General features: G+C 38.2%; 1 long non-coding RNA gene across 3 annotated transcripts in view; it reads right to left on the reverse strand.

Moving 5' to 3' along the window:
* Positions 1 to 638: 638 nt before the first annotated feature.
* LOC128105745 (uncharacterized) overlaps positions 639 to 16,552 on the reverse strand; it is a 187,420-nt gene continuing 171,506 nt past the window's right edge. For 2 of the 3 annotated variants that reach the window (XR_008216479.1, XR_008216477.1), the window contains 2 exons: positions 2,225 to 10,938; positions 639 to 1,474 (listed from right to left, as the gene is read on the reverse strand). This is a non-coding gene — a long non-coding RNA (uncharacterized LOC128105745). The remainder of the gene's footprint in view (positions 1,475 to 2,224; positions 10,939 to 16,552) is intronic. The other variant, XR_008216478.1, reaches the window with a different exon arrangement.

The following is a 16,552-nucleotide window of genomic DNA, read 5'->3' on the forward strand; positions in this document are numbered from 1 at the left end:
AATCAAAAGCAAAGACAAGAGCACATTTAAACACCGCTGATACACAAAGCAAAGAACTTTCAAAGCTCTGAAAGGATTCTAACATCACAGGACAGAAAACAACCACTCCTACCAATGAACATAATTAGGCTCAGCTCACATAATGGCTTAAGAACATTCTCCATTTGGATTACAAAGAAAAAACTCTATCCTCAAACAAAAGACAAAAGCCATGCCAAGTGAATACTAACAAAAGGAATGCGGAGTGCCAAAGCAATGTGAAACAAGAAGTCACTGCGGACCAAGTGGAGGTGACAGGGGCCACCCTTCCTTCCAGCTCCCACAGCATTGTTCTTCAACTGCTTCACCAGACAACTCTAGCAAGTTCTAGAACTACCAGGAATACAGGAATAAACATAGTGTATGAACTACTCCAAACATACAAAAGTACTGGAGGAATATATATATATATATATATATATATATATATATATATATATATATATATCTCCTTTTGTGAACTTGTTACATTTTTAATTTATGTATCTCTGTAAGCTACTTAGGAAAACATTAGGGAGGTGTTGCAGCTGGGAAAGGAAGTCCAAGGGGATGCTTTTTTCTGTATCATCTATTACAATAGAAAAATACATGGAACTAAATAATATTAAAGCAGTTTATTTAGTCTCATTTTATGAAGAGGTACCTTCACTACACAAGAATTAAAGAAAGTGACATTCTCTCCCAAGCCATGAAAAATGGCAGTCCCCTGTTATAAGTATCATGGGTTAAATGGCAAGAAGCTGGAACATACGATGCTCTAAGAGGGTCAAGTCTCCAGGCTCCCACAGGAGGAGACAGTATCAGAGACTTCAGGGCACAAGTCAACAGGAGATCAGCCAAGTCTAGCTGAAGCAGAGCCCCAGAGAGACAGCCAAACAGCCTCCGGTGATGCTGTCTCTATGGGCAGAGATGAATTTACCACAATGCTAAGTCATCAGAGTCATAGACTATCCCTTCCCAAGAGTCCTGGGAAGAAGGGCAAGTTTTGGAGTTTACAATGTTCTATGGGGCAAAGGAAAGTCACCCTGAACTAAGGGGGCATTTCTGGCAAATTTACTAAAGTGAACCACCATAGACAAATATTGGAAACTAGAAGGATTCTGCTGCACACTATGATGTGGTTCCTTGGTCATAGTCATTTATTTTGTATCTGTTCTTTCTAGTTCTAGCTACTTTAACAGGGTATCATGGTATCATGTGGATCATGCATAACAATACTCTATACATTACAAGATATAATGGTGGAACGGACATAAGAGAGCATTTCCCAAAAGGGAAAGAGGAGACAGAAGCAAGGAACGAGAGTCCAGAGTGAGGTCAAAGCCGGCAGCACATATTCATTTCCATCATGAAGCTTAGAAGCAATGCAATAACTTTGGGTTGGATGCTCCAGGCTCAGCTGTTGGGCTCCTCTGCAGATGGATTTTTCTTTGGGCTGCCAGTTCACAAAAAAAAATGACACAGAGACTTATTAATAATTATGAAATCTTGGCCTTAGTTTAGGCTTGTCCCATTAGCTCTTATAACTTAAATTAATCCATATCTTTTTTTTGGGGGGTGGGGGGTTTCGAGACAGGGTTTCCCTGTGTAGCTTTGCACCTTTCGTTGAACTCACTTGGTAGCCCAGGCTGGCCTTGAACTCACGGAGATGTGCCTGGCTCTGCCTCCTGAGTGCTGGGGTTAAAGGCGAGCGCCACCACCGCCCAGCTAATCCACACCTTTTAATCTACGGTCTTTTACTTGGCTTGGTTACCTTTACTCTGTACTGCTCATCTGCTTCCTCAATGTCTGGCTGGGGGCTCCCCCTTTCTTCCTCCCAGCCTATACCTCCTGCCTAGCTATTGGCCATTTAGCTTTTTATTAAACCAATCACAGTGACACATCTTCATGCAATGTAAAGGAATATTTTACATTCCCCCTTTTTGTTTAAATAAAAAGGAAAGGTTTTAACTCTAACATATTAAAACTATAAGCAATAAGAACAATTATCAGGTAAGAATTATAATTTACATTGTCCAGTCCATTTGTATTTGGCATATTCAGAAAAAATACTCCATTTTTTATTTTATCTTAATGAGTCCAAAGCTTTGTTCCTAATTTACATTCTATCATAACTAAAGAAAACTGCAACTATAACTACCTAGTCTTCAACCCCATCAAAGATCCCAGAAGGATATAATGTTACCTGAGTAAACAGGAAGACCACTTCCAAATGACAGAGACAACTGGCTGGATGGATGGTCACCAAAAGTTCCACTGCAACATTGGGGCATCCATCTTCAGTCTATAGGCCTAGGAGACCTGACAGACTTTCCTATGAAGCAGGAATTCTGAAGGACTTCTCTGCCTTATTTTGGCAAAATTCAGCTATTGCTTTCCTGTGTGTCCTGCTGGATTTCTGGCAGACTTTACTATAAAGCAGAAGTTTTGAAGGATTGTCCCACCTTATCTTGGCAAAGTTTAGCAATAGTTTTCTTTGTGTCCTGCTTGTCCAGTTTGTACAGCATACAATCAGCAGTCACAGCAAGGGCAGTTTCTTGCCCAAATGGCTAGCTTTGCTATGAAATCAAACTTCGTATGGAGTTTCTTGGATGCTTATCATCTTCTCTGAAGTTAATTGGTGCTGCCAGGAGCACATATATCTCACTGTCTTGAAAAGCCAATATGTTAACAAAATATTTCAAATGCTATATCCTATAGGTCTTTGAAATGTTTGAAGGCCATCTATCTTTCTAAAATATATCTTTGTTTAACTTTGAAAACATACCTAATATGACTACAAGTTTGATTATTATAGATAACTAATTACTAACCTGCATTTCTTAATTACACATTACATTTTTAAATAAGCTACATAAGCAAAAAACTCTAAACAAGATTAGAAACATACACTTAGTATAACAAAAATAACTTTAGATTTGTATGAATATTCCAAAATTCATACCAATGTAAAATATTTGAGATTAATAATTGTTTTTTTATCCTATATTCCTATATCCCCAGTAAATGATTGCAAATGTTCATAATCCACCGAATGACCAAAAACCATCCACCCCACCTCATGGGAATGTCAGTGTTCTGTTCTCTAGACTGCTTCTTGTTTCTGTGAGCCATGGCATCTTTTTAGGGAGCCTGATTGGCTTACATGCAACAATAACAAAAATATTTCTCACAGTTTGGGAGGCTAAGAAGTCCTAGATTAAGTGCCAACAGATTTGGGATCAAACAAGAACTCATTTCCTAGTCCATAGATGCCCATCTTCACATTGTGTCCCCACATAGCAGAAATGGCCAGGGAGTGACTTGGGGTCTCATCAATAAGGAAACTTACTCCATCCATAAGACTACATCCTGTTGGAAATCTAGGTTTCAACACATGAATTTGAGGGACATAAACATTCATTTGAGTGCATATCTAGTTAAGTTACTAATACTTGGATTTTTTTTATTTCTTTTGTTAAAAAGTCTGAAGATTCAGTCTCTACAAAAAGCTAATTTCCTTTTGCCCATGAGACTATGCTGTGCTGACACAATGGGATTCGTTTAGCAACTGTCTTTTTCTCCTGCTTTCTCAGCCTGGCTGGGAGTACATAGTGAGTTATAGAGAACTCATGCCCATGAGTTATAGAGAATATTCTGAAAGCTAGAGACTGTATGCTCAATGACTTCTTGCCTCTGTGCAACATGAAGTTCAAAATTCCCCCACACAGGTAGCCTGAGAGCAGCCACAGGCAGGTCCCAGGGAAGGTCTCTATGAATTGTGGTTTTTATTCCATCAGCTATCATCTAGACCAGTTGTGACCTATAGGAATTTTCATACACACACACACACACACACACACACACACACACACACACACACACACACACGTATATATACCAGGTAGATCTTCCTGCTGATTTAAGCAGGTGTAGGCATTGACTGGGGCAGGGCATTCTGGAATTATCATTTATATCCTGATATATTGGGAATTGGCCAAACTACTTATATAAACCTTTGAAATTCTGATAAGCATGTTAAATTGAATCAGGTGCCCCTCTTGGCTTCCAATTATATAAAAGGCAAAAATGGACCATAGTAGTTTCCAAGTTCCACAAAAAAAAAAAAAAAATTTTATATCAACTTTCTGACTTGATTTTTTTCTTTTTATTTTCATTCTCATAGTGTTTCTCTGTCTTCAGGTTCCATATAGCTTGCTCCCAGGACAGAGAGCCACTTCTCTGCAGTGAGAAGTTCAGCCACCACCTTCCTTTCTTGCTCACAACACAAAAATCTTCGGCAGTTTCTTCTGATTTCACAGCTTCTGTGCAACAGCTAGAAGAGTCTGATCATGCAGGCCTTTCAGTGAAAGAAAATTAATTAACAGAGAAAACAAACAAAAAAAAAAACAACCATTTATGGGCAATCTGAGTTCACCCACCATTCCCTGGTGGGGTGCTGTCTCTTTAGGACAATAATCACTGCAAGACTCCAGACTATTGATTAACGGACAGCGAATTTTAAAATGTTCTTCTTACCTTTGACCTTTAAAGAGGAAACACTTTCAAGTCACAGAAAGTTTTGACGAAGTCAATCTTTGCTAAGTTGTTATTGACTCTTTGGAAAGTACAGGAAAAAAAAAACAGTTTAAGTATTTTTCTTCAAGGCCTTCAAGGCAATAGGGAGGAAGGATTATTTTCTCTAAGCTTTTCCTCTTAACACTGGCTATTACTTCACAGTTGAAGAACTGGTCTTTCCCAAGAGGTGAGAATATTTGGGGTAAAACCAGATCCGTCACTGCTAGCTCAGGTGTATATCATATCATATGGGCCAACTCCTGCCTGAATGTCTCCAGCTACCAGGGAGGAGTCAGTTTCGGAAGTAAATTCACCATGAGATGAAGACAGATATTTCTGATGTTTCCCATGGTACCTCCCAAGTCCAGGAAGAAGCTGTGACACAGCCACATGAGATGGATGTTGGTGAACAGAAAAGCTGGAAAATGTCCCCAAGTAACCTTACATTTTTATTAATTATGTATTAGTAATGTGCTTATATACTAGTGATCAGTATTAATTCTTTGTAAACTTCAAAGAAACAAAACCACCAATAAACTTTAACTGGTGCCTTTTAATTAATCATAGTTTATAAAACTAAAACAAAACTATTTTTGTCTTCCTCAAAGTGATTTTTTTTTTCTTTCACCATTGAAGAGAATGTAGCATCTACCTCCAGCAAGCACACACAGTCACCTTACAGGCAGTTTTCCATGAATTTCTAACAGAGAGAGAGATATACAGAGAGAAACAGACTTAAAATATCTTTCCCATCTGTACCCTCAGTCTCTTCAGGAATGCCCTGGACATGTTTATGCAGTGCTATGTTCCATTACACCATCATTTCAACCAAAACCAGATTTTTTTCCCCCTCTAATCATATATTTCTAAGTTGATTTTTTTTTTACTGTTATTTCTAGCAGACTTAGAAATGCATTATGGGGTTTGAATAGCATAGATATATTGATCTCTAGACTCTGGGAATACATTCACTGTTCTATCAGACTTGCCTAGTTCCTGCTTGTCCCTCAGCACATAGCCCAGAGTGCAGCTGACCAAATCTCAATAGCAAGATGAGTGTGAGGTGCAGATCTGTGCCTGGAGCCCCCAGAAACTGGGAAAGCTGTGCATTCTGGGAAGTTTCAGTAACGGTCAAGAGATTTTTACTAGGACCACCAAGAGAAAGAATTTTGGTGATGATGAAGTGCAGCTGGAGTTACCCAACATGCCTGGTGTAGACGCAAAGCGATCCAACCTTTTACTGTACATCATTAAAGTCTTAAACATATACCCATGTGTGTTAGTCAGGGTCTCTGTGAGAACGGAACCAATAGACTGAACATATATTCAATGGAGATGTATTAGCTTGCCTCAGAGGATATGGTGTGGGCGGTCCAACAATAGCTGCCATTGCATTAGTCAGTCTTAGCTGCTAGCTATTTATTCCATGAGACTGGTCACCACAGAAATCTCAGTCTCAAACGGAGGTTTGGAGAATTCCAGGAATGCCTGGGCTTCAGTTTGAGTTGAAAAGCCAAAGAAGCTAGGTTCAATTTCAGTGAAGGATGTCTGCAGCAGCAGCAGCCACAGCAACAAGGTAGATACCTTCACCAGCATGAGGCTAAGGAAGCAACAGCTTTCCTCTCAGACCTCTTTTTATCTAGGCTACCTCCAGAAGGTGTGCCCACTCTGCAGGAGAGTCTTTGGCCCTCCATTGATCCTTCCAGAAAACGTCCTTGTGGACACACTCAGAAACATATCTCTTAGTTAATTCTAGATACAAGTTTTCAACCAGCTTAGCCATTCCGACATGCAACCCAAACATTCTACACTTACCAAAAGATGCGTTCTCACGATACTGTGTGTTACAAATCTTAAAACCTTTATTTGAGTCTCCCCAATTAGAAACAATAAAATTGTGCCATTGTGAGAATAGTTGCATACTCAATGGTGGATATTTAGCAAGGAAAAGAAGAGGCTTGATATGAATGTAACAATGTATAAGTCTTGAAATCATCCTGCAAAGGAAAGAAACCTCAACATGAAAGAATATATAGTGTATAGTTCTACTTATTTAAAACCATAAAATTCATTCAATCTATAGTGGTATAAAATATATTACTTATCTTGGGCTGAGGTGATCGGACTTATCTCCTATAGGGGGGCAAAACAACTAACAAAAGTTGTAGGGATGTTTGTTTATTGATTATGGTGGTGGATCAAAGCACATACAGCTGTTAATATCCAATAGACACTAATATATTCAAGGATTATTGCTCCTCAGTGAGGCAGATATCAAAAATAAAAATTAAATTGAACAGACTTGAAATCTGTTTTTATTATCATGAGGCAAGAATTCAAAATAAATTTTTGTCTATGTTCTTAACAAATTCTGCATTAATGGTATGTTCTATTTGCAAGTCAATTCAGAGTACTGGTAAAACATTTGACTTCCAATTCTCTATCTTTACAGGTAACTGTTTGGAGGACAACTTCTCCACTGTTGCAGATGTTTTGGGCTCACTTCGAGGATAGTTCGCTGTGTGGTAAATTTATTAATGTCCAACCATTGCTTCACTGAAGAAACAGTGCTTGCCTTTGCTAGTCTTGACATTGTCACCCTTTAAGGCTAATATAAAGCTGTGGAGATGCTGCTGCTGAGTTAGAACAGGAAAGAGGCTAGCTCTTGTGCACTAAGTGAACCCACACAAAACTGATGGATAACCGTACACTGAGATGAATTATCCCATCCCTGATTCCTGTATCTGAGCAATACACTTGAAGAACTGTGGGCTCAGTGATTACAAAGCTGAAGAAGGACATCTTTCATCACTCACTAATCACTCCATATGCAGATGGACACTAGAACCTTGTAGCACTGACTCTTCATAAGCATGTATATGTTATTTCCTATTTTTAAAATATACAATGCAATTAAAGGTTAGTCACAGTTTTCTTAAGAGAGGCTCAGAAGCAATAACTACTTACTTCTCAAGGCTGGGACCCAGTCTGAGCTTAAAGTCTAGAGAATTCCTGGAATTCCTAGTCTTCAGTCTAGTTTAAAAGTCAAAGAAGGGTTGGAGAGATGGCTCAGAGATTAAGAGCATTGACTGCTCTTCCAGATGTCCTAAGTTCAATTCCCAGCAACCACATGGTGGCTCACAACCATCTGTAATGAGATCTGATGCAGACAGAACACTGTATACATACTAAGTAAAATAAATCTTTTAAAAAAAAGGAAAGCCAAAGAAACTGGCTTTCAGTGAAATCTTTGTATTTAATTGTTCTCATTTATGCAGCTATGTGCACAAATTCAACTAAAGTATTTTATATCTGTATTTCTTTTTTCATTGTATTCATTATTGTTTTTATTTTATGAATATTACTAAGATAATTTTTATAGTGGAGAGATGTTTAAAATATTCACTCAAATTTTCTGGCATGCTAAGCACATGAGTGAGTAGATTATTCGTTTGAGTAAGGAAATGTCAGAATATGAACCAAAATATACATTTAAATGAGGTTTTCAAATGTGACAATTTACTATAAAACAAAGCCAGATTTAGTACTATGTATGTTATTCCTTATTCATGCATCATTTGCTATCTCTTACCAAAGCATTAGTACAGAATAAAGATTGTTATTAACTTGTTATCCATGCCACCATGAAAACTGCTTTGGTACTTATTTTTATTTTTGTTTAATTAATAAATGATTTGTAATTGTTGATACTTATGATCTTTACTAAAATAAAAATTCAAAGACCATCTTCTTATTGGCACTGGTGAATTTATAGCAAACATAGGTGAAATGAATTGAGAAATGAGAGGAAAAATACAAAATCAGGTTTAGTGCCTGTGTCCCTACTGAAGCTCTTGGTTACACTTCAGGCCACTGAGTCACCTGAGCCGTCGGACTCTTTTCCAAACTTAAAGTGAAATCTTGCATTTTGAAAGCCCCTTTCCTGGACTCCAGCATCATAGCTAGTGCTTACAAAGCATTTAGCATGTGGGCAACTGCACCAGCCACCTTACAGCAATCACCCCAGCTATTTTATAATCCTAGAGTTTTAATGAATCTACTTCACAGATTAGAAAGCAGGCATGGAAACTGGATAATTTGCTCATAGTCACAATAATAAGGGGTGGACTCAAGCAGTTCAAGCCTTTGCTCTCTTATTCTAAAGTTTAACACTGATGCTAATGATTGTGATAAATGTCAAACTTTAAAGGTTCATCAATAAATTCTATCAATAAATTCTATTTCAATTTGGATTCTGTTTAGAAGGCCAAAAGCTTCCTGGCAAGAAAACTGAAATCTTGGAAGTAAAAATCACACTGTGAGAAGAGGGTTCAGCATCCACTATAATTCTAGTCAAAATTTCTACTCTTCTCCTACAAGCACGTTTATAATTATTGTTACTGCTCTTTTAATCTCTGTCCAGGCAGTCAATATGACAGCAACTTACCTTGAAAATGTCATTATTTTTTAGTATAAAGAACAAGTCTGCCATGGTCATCAATTCTGAATACCATCAGTATGATAAAAAAAAAAAAAGTCTATTCATCTCCTTGGTGTATTTTTTTTTTAAAGAAAAGAGTTTTCAGGCAGGATTTCTGGTTAGAGCTAGCAGAAGCCGTGTGCTTCCAACTTGAACAATGTCCCTATGTTAGTTCACAAGAGATGAGGAGAAGGGTAGGGAAGACAAAGGACTATTCTGTTGCATTGAATTAAAGTGGTTATATAAATCTCTGTCACATTTAGATAGTATGTTCATGCATAAAATCCTTGAACTCAAAGTAATTTTACAGAAAAAAAAAATGCATGCACCGAGTGCTCATCTCAGTGTGTTCAACAATTCCAAAGACTATCTTCCTTCAAGAGTGAAAAATCACTTGGTACAAAAGGCTGTGTCCATTATTGCTGAGGACAAGGGGCCGAACTGTACTCTGGGCTTTGGGGCGTTTTGTCTGCATGGTATAAACAAAGCACTATGCAAACATGGTAGACAGATTTGTCCTTGAGTCTATCCTCTCTCCTTGGAGATGTGGAGAAATGTGATTAAAGTCCCAAAGTTTGTCTTCTCAGTAACACTTTCCTCAATCATTAGCTCCTTCTCATATGACCTGTTCCTTTTGGTTTCTTCTTTTTCTTTTAAATACGTTTAATTTTTTTGAAAGTTTTGTGTGTGTGTATGTGTGTGTGTGTGTGTGTATGTGTGTGTGTTTATGTGTGTGCGTGTGTATGTGCACGTGTATGCATCCACATGTGTTCCGGGAAACAACTCAGGTCCTCTGCAAGAGCAACATGCACTCTACACTTGTAAGCCATCTCTGCATATTACTCTCTCTCTCTCTCTCTCTCTCTCTCTCTCTCTCTCTCTCTCTCCAGGGTTTTACTACATGGTCCCGGGTGACCATTACTTACTCTGTATCCCAAAGTGTCTTCAAACATATAATGTTCTCATTCCTCAGCCTCCCCAGCTCTAGGCCTGTGCCCAACACTTATTTCTTTAGTGTTTGCCTTATTACCTATTTAAGAAACACCTTGAGTGAGTCAATTCCACATACTGTTGTTATTGTATAGTTACCTATTTACACATTTGTGAGGCTCATTGTTACCAACATGTCCTAAAAGAGGGAAGGTATTCAATTTTCTGTCCCATTAGCTTAGTGCATTGTCTGTCAGCAACTGTTGCTTGAGTCTGTGGTTCCATGTCATTCTAGTATTATAGTTAATAAGTACTTACTGAACACAGTGGAGTTTGGTTCTCTTGTTGCTGTTAGGGTCATTGTGCTTAGATTGTCTCTGCTCCCCAGGGCTCCCAGTTTTCCAGCAAAGAGGGGACTTAGTAAATAGTTAATGATAAACACAGCATGTGAGAGGATTCTGACCAAGAACATGGGGGAAGTAGGGGCTGCACAGGGAACATTCCTATAGTCTGCATGTTCAGGCAGTTATGATGGTTCATTGTGGCAATCCACTTCTCCCCAAACTGGCTTTTCATTGTTAACTTCTACTTTACAACAACTCATCTGAATTTCTTAGCTGAAATTGAAAGCAATCTTTACTGAAATCGTTTTTCAGCTGAAAAATGTAGCCTTTTCTGAACTTAAGACGTTTTAACAAAGCCAGTTTTCTTTAGATGAACATTCTAGAGCTACCACTGAAACACTTTTAAGACTTGTGAATTGAGAAGATGAGGAACTTTATGACACAGTAAATAAAGACAATTCAACACACTTACATGTAGAATCCAAAGGACTGCCCGTTAGAAGTGATTGCAGAAGACACTTCCCTGCATCTTCCTTCAGCCTGATGACCCCGGACCTGGCTGGTCCACACAACAGATAATTATAACCACTGTAAAGACATCATCCAGGTACAAAAGAAGAAACAATGTTTTACTTCCTTGGGACTTCCTGGAAAAGGATCTCATTTGTTTCCTACCTACGCCCGTTCCTTTCATTAATGGTCAATGCTGTTGTCTTCTCAAGCCTTTCTGCAGACAAAACTCTCAGCCCCTTTAACTAACGCCCTCATAGTCCATTACTTCTTAGTCATTAACAAATATCTGGGGAATGCCAACTTTGTTCCAGACTCACAGACAGACTGTGAAGATGTGGGAAGGATGAAAATACTGTTGAACCCTTTGAGGCATCGCGTCTCCACTTTTTACAACAATGTCATCCATGTCTTATTTCAAAGATATTTCCATGTGGTCATCTCATCTCAGCAGATGAGATTGCATTATCTTTGAGAAAAAAATCATTTCATACTATTCCTACAAGTAGATTTTCAATAATAAAAATTAGAATGTTGTTTTTGGTTTTCTTCTAAGGTGTATGGGGGCATATGTTTCCAAGTGTGGGGCATACATGCGTGTGTGGATACACATGTGCATGTGGAGGCCAGAGCCTGAAGTCTGGGGTCTCCTTTGACTGCTCTCCTCCACTCTTGGTTTGCAGTAGCTGGCTCTCTCACTGGATCTGGCACTCTCTGACTCAGCTAGTCTAGCAAACCAGCTTGTCTCAGGGACAGAATTACAGATGTGTTCCCTGCCCACCTGGCTTTCACATGGGTCCTAGCAAGCTGAACTCCCATCCTCACACTGATACAACAAGCTCTCATCCACTGAGCCATTGCCCTAGATCTTTGATTATTTTTCTGCTTGAAATGTTGAGCCCACGTCCTCCTTCTCAACTACCACTCAACTTTTAACATGCCCTAGAGATTCTATGTTTATCCTGTTAGATTCCTTCTGTCTATTTGTTCTGTTGGAATGATGTTTCATTTCTATTCATAGATGCAGTGTACTAAATTTTCAGGATCTGATACTGTTTCTAAACGGGACTGTATGCATTTATTTAAGATGGAGTTTTAAAGAGATGAACCATCCATAGAATTTTATGAAATGCCACTAACGACTTTCTTACAGGGGTCTTGTTAGATAATTTTTAACCATCAATAACACATACACCTGCTGTATCAAGAAACCTGAAGACATCCAAAATACTTGAGGGAAAATGTTTGCATTATGGGGTCAAACACTTTTTTTGAATTCAGTGTTCGTGGATCTCTGAAAATTATGTGGCTTGCTAGCAATTATCACTTAAGTAAAATGTTCTTATTGATGAAAAGCTGTTCTTATTAATAAAAATCTATATACTAGATATTTCTTATTTGTATAATAGTTTCTGGAATATGTGTATGTAAATAGTAAAAGACTACTTTGTATGTAGATGTAAAAGACTATCCTCTGAATAGTCTTTGCTATTTGGTCTAAAACTTTAAGCAGTTCTAATTTTTAAAATGTTGACAGGTATTTTTATATAGCTACAATTCTTTCCATGTCTTCGGTTGCAATTCACATGAACTTTATATTTTTTTAGAGAACAACAAACTAGAAAAGAGAGAGATGATTGTTAAGGAGGTAAAGCCGACTTGGGTTGCAATCACAGAGTCTACAACACATGTACTTTTTATCCTTGTATGGCTTAGCACCCTTCTCTGAGCCTCAATTTCATTTTTTGGAAAAGTAACTAGGTTGAAACTCTTTGGAATGCATTAGACTTGTGTATCAAACCTCACTCTCATGACCGAAGTTTCCTGAACTCAGCGACTCGTTTAATTTATTCATGGGTACCTCCACAGAGCCTGTAAGAGTGCATGCAGCATGTTTCCAAACAGTTACTGCTGGAGTGAATGCACAGCACATAATGGATGTGGGTAAGTGTGGTTTTGATGTTTTTCTCAGGGCCACCTTGAGCCTAATTTCTTCTTGGCAGTTTTAGCCCTGGGCACTTTGAAGATCTGCCTTTCATATGTAAAGTGGGAGTTAAGTAAATAGTGATTGACTTCCTTTCTCCCTTTTAACATTGCAGCATCTGTTCCAAGACCAACCCTTCCTTATGGCCTCTTGGTGTAAACAGTAGAAAAACAGAGACATTTTTGTTGCCCTCGGCATATTTTAAACTCCTACTTATTTTGAGTTTTCACATTTTGTTATGAATTTTCTCATTGGAATACTTCACATTTTTCTTATTCAATATGCTTCTTCCTCCATTAATGTTATGTTCTCAAACTCCCTATATAGCCACACTGCAGTTCTTTATATCTTCTATTAGCCCTCTCTCCTAGGTATGGCTGGCAATGTCCTATCATTCAGTAGACTGCTTTTCAGCGTGCTGAATGTTTTCTTTGTTGTGCAGAAACTTTTCAATTTCGCTTAATACTGTTTGTCAATTTTTAGTTATTCCCCGTGCTATTGGAGTCCTCACCAAAAAGTTTTTACCTATGCCTGTAGCTTGAAATGTATTCTTCCATTTTCCTCTAACAGTTTCAGCATTTCAGGTTTTATATTAAAGTCTTTGATCCACTTTCAATTGATTTTTGTATGTGTGTGTGCAGGGTAAGAGATACAAATCTAATTACACTCTTCTGCACATGGGAATTCAGTTTCTGCAGCACCGTTTGTTGAAGAGGCTTTTTTTTACAATGAATATTATTGACATCTTTATAAAAAATCAGTTGGCTGGGGCTGTTGCGATGGCTGGGTAGGTCAAGGTGTTCGCTGCCAATCCTGTGCCTGAGTATACTGCATCCCCTGAGTTTGTATTCAGGTCAGCTCCTGTCAGTGCTGGAGTGACTGGTGAGATCATTAGCTGTTGGTCAGAGGGGACTTGGGTATGTGGTAATAATACTGCTCAGCTCCTGCTCTATCTGCTAGAATAGTTTGGTGGTCGACTTCTCCAGGATTCTTCCTCCATTACCTGGGTGGTACAGGCAGAGGGTGCCACCAGCACCAGCTCCTCCCAGCTTCTGCTCCTTGCAGCCCCACCATGTGAATCCGGTTCTCACTGCCTCTGCTCCTGGAGACTAGCCTTTGCTTGTGTGTGTGGGCCCTGCCACGCGGCTCTGCACTCTGATTTGGGATCTGTTGTGTCCTTTGTAAATCTACTTCTCAATATTTGTCCCACTGCTGTGCACTTTCCACATATACCTTTTTCTGCAGTCATGAATTTGATCTTTATTTTCAGATTCATGGGGATGCAAGAGTGAGAGAGACACTGTGTTTTATAGTAATTTTAACAGGCCTGTCAGGAGCTGGGTTTGGAGCTTGGTGCTAGGGTACTTTCCTGACATGTGTGAGGTTCGACCCCCACACCACACAAATAAAAATAAGGAATAAATTCAAATGAAAAACCTTTCTCTATTTTCATTAGTATTTATATACTAACTTTTAACTCTTGGTTGCACTAATATATATATATATTATATTTTAGATTTATGAATATCAATTTGAAATGTGAGATTTTAATCATTAAAATATAACTTCAACATTATATCAGTAGCATTTTACATTAACATTTACTTCTCCAGTTTGTAGATGAATTTCTAAATGGTCTTATTAAATAAAAGACATGTAGACAAATATAGGGGTGAAAACCTTAGAGAGATCAGGGAAATAGGGAAAGTCACAGCTAACCTTACCTCACCAACTCTGTAGCTTCCAAATGTGAGTTACTTCCTGTCAACCCACACACATATGCCTTGCTGTTCTGTCATCTGATTTGCTCTCTGCCCAGCTACATCACTTCCTCTTCCTACACAACTCTGTCACTTTCTGTCTGTCTGCACAGACCTCCAGACCTCCATGGTTAACTAGTGTTGGAATTAAGGCATGTGCCACCACACCTGCCTCTGTTTCCAGTGTGGACTTGAATACACAGAGATTAAGGGCATGTGCTACCATTGCTGACTTCTTTGTTTACTTAAAATGGCTTGTTATTTCCTCTGATCTCCAGGCAAGCTTTTATTTATTAAAGCCCAAATAAAATATTACCACATTTCAGCACAAATAAAATATCACCACACCAGTTTATTTAAAAATAAAAGGTCTATGCTAATTTTGGTTTTCAATGTATATTTTCCTGTATTTGGACTCACTGCCTTTATTTACAAACCTTAGTTAATATTTCATCATTTTGAACCACTATGAATTATGAAGGAAAAATGACAGGGGAATTTCCATTGTCTCCATGTTTAGATGGTCAGAAGTGAGAATGACTGTGGAGCAAAGGCTGCCATACTTGGAACAGCATCTTCCCACACCGCCTGGTGCTGTCAATCAGGCCAGGAAGAGCTGGCTCCTTCTGAACAAAAAGAAAAAGGATGAGGGTTGTGTTTGGATAGGCTGAGATTTCATTTGTCATTCTTCTGGAAAATTAAAGCCTGATACACACACACACACACACACACACACACACACACACACACACACACACACACTTCTATTTGATTCCTTTGAGAGTGTAAGAGTATGGTATAATAATAATCCCAAGCATATAAGCACCAGGAGCTACAAGACTGATGCACTGTTTCCTATTTTGTGGGCTGAGGACAAGATGCTCAGATGCACATTTAGGGAGCTTTATGGGAAACAGGATCCTTTACACAGCAATATGTATCCCCACTTTTAATTCCATTCCAAATTAATTTTATGACTTCTCAGAGAGCCTGTTCAATTCTCTAAACACATCATGAAATTTTGATTACACACTTAATGAGGTTTTTGCATGGATCTGCCTTATTTCCCAAGCCCCTACATGCTACTATATCTATTCAACTCAGCAGGCCACGTCTTAAATAAACCATTCAGGGAAACTCATTCTCCTTTAATAATAATTTATTAAAGATTTATTTTATTTTTTAATTATGTTTATGACTATATGTCTGGGGGATGTATATATATTGTACAGGTACCCACGGAGGCCCTAAACATCAGATAGTCTTGGAAATGAAATAATAGGCATTGTGAAATGACCAACATGGGTGCTAGGAGCTGCAAGAATAGTAAGTGCTCTTAACTGCTGAGACATCTTTATATTTCCTCCTTTAATAATCTTATAATACTCAAGTTTGTCAGTTTTCTTCTTCATAATAATAGAATTTTAGAATATTCATTTGTTAAAGTATAGCCAAGAGCCTACTTTATGATAGTCCTTATCTCACATGGAAGATGAATAGAAATTGTTCTTGCTCTCAATTTATGTTATATTTGGAGATATTAAAACATTATTTATAATATTGAAATGAAATGAAAACAAATAGATATAAATAGCTGGTGCATTAGTATTTTCTGGTACATGATATAGTTAGAATGGTATGTTTAGAGATTTTGGTTTTTTAAAAGTCTACATTTGGAAACATTAAAATCAGTCTACCTGCAACTTGACACATTGAACCCCTCTACTAGCAAATGTAAAGCATATGTAATAAATGCAAGTTCCCCTCAGTATCTGAGGGGAACTGAATATAGAAAACAGCTTTACTTCCCACAGATACCAAGCCCTTGGAGACTCAAGTCCTTTGTTGCAAGGGTGATATTTGTTGCAGTGGTGGTATTTGCATACAACGTGTGTGTGTGTGTGTGTGTGTGTGTGTGTGTGTGTGTGTGTGTGTGTGTATCCTATGG

This window comes from Peromyscus californicus, unplaced genomic scaffold (assembly GCF_007827085.1).
Source record: "Peromyscus californicus insignis strain IS unplaced genomic scaffold, ASM782708v3 Scaffold_9__1_contigs__length_137607984, whole genome shotgun sequence".
Lineage (NCBI taxonomy): Eukaryota > Metazoa > Chordata > Mammalia > Rodentia > Cricetidae > Peromyscus > Peromyscus californicus.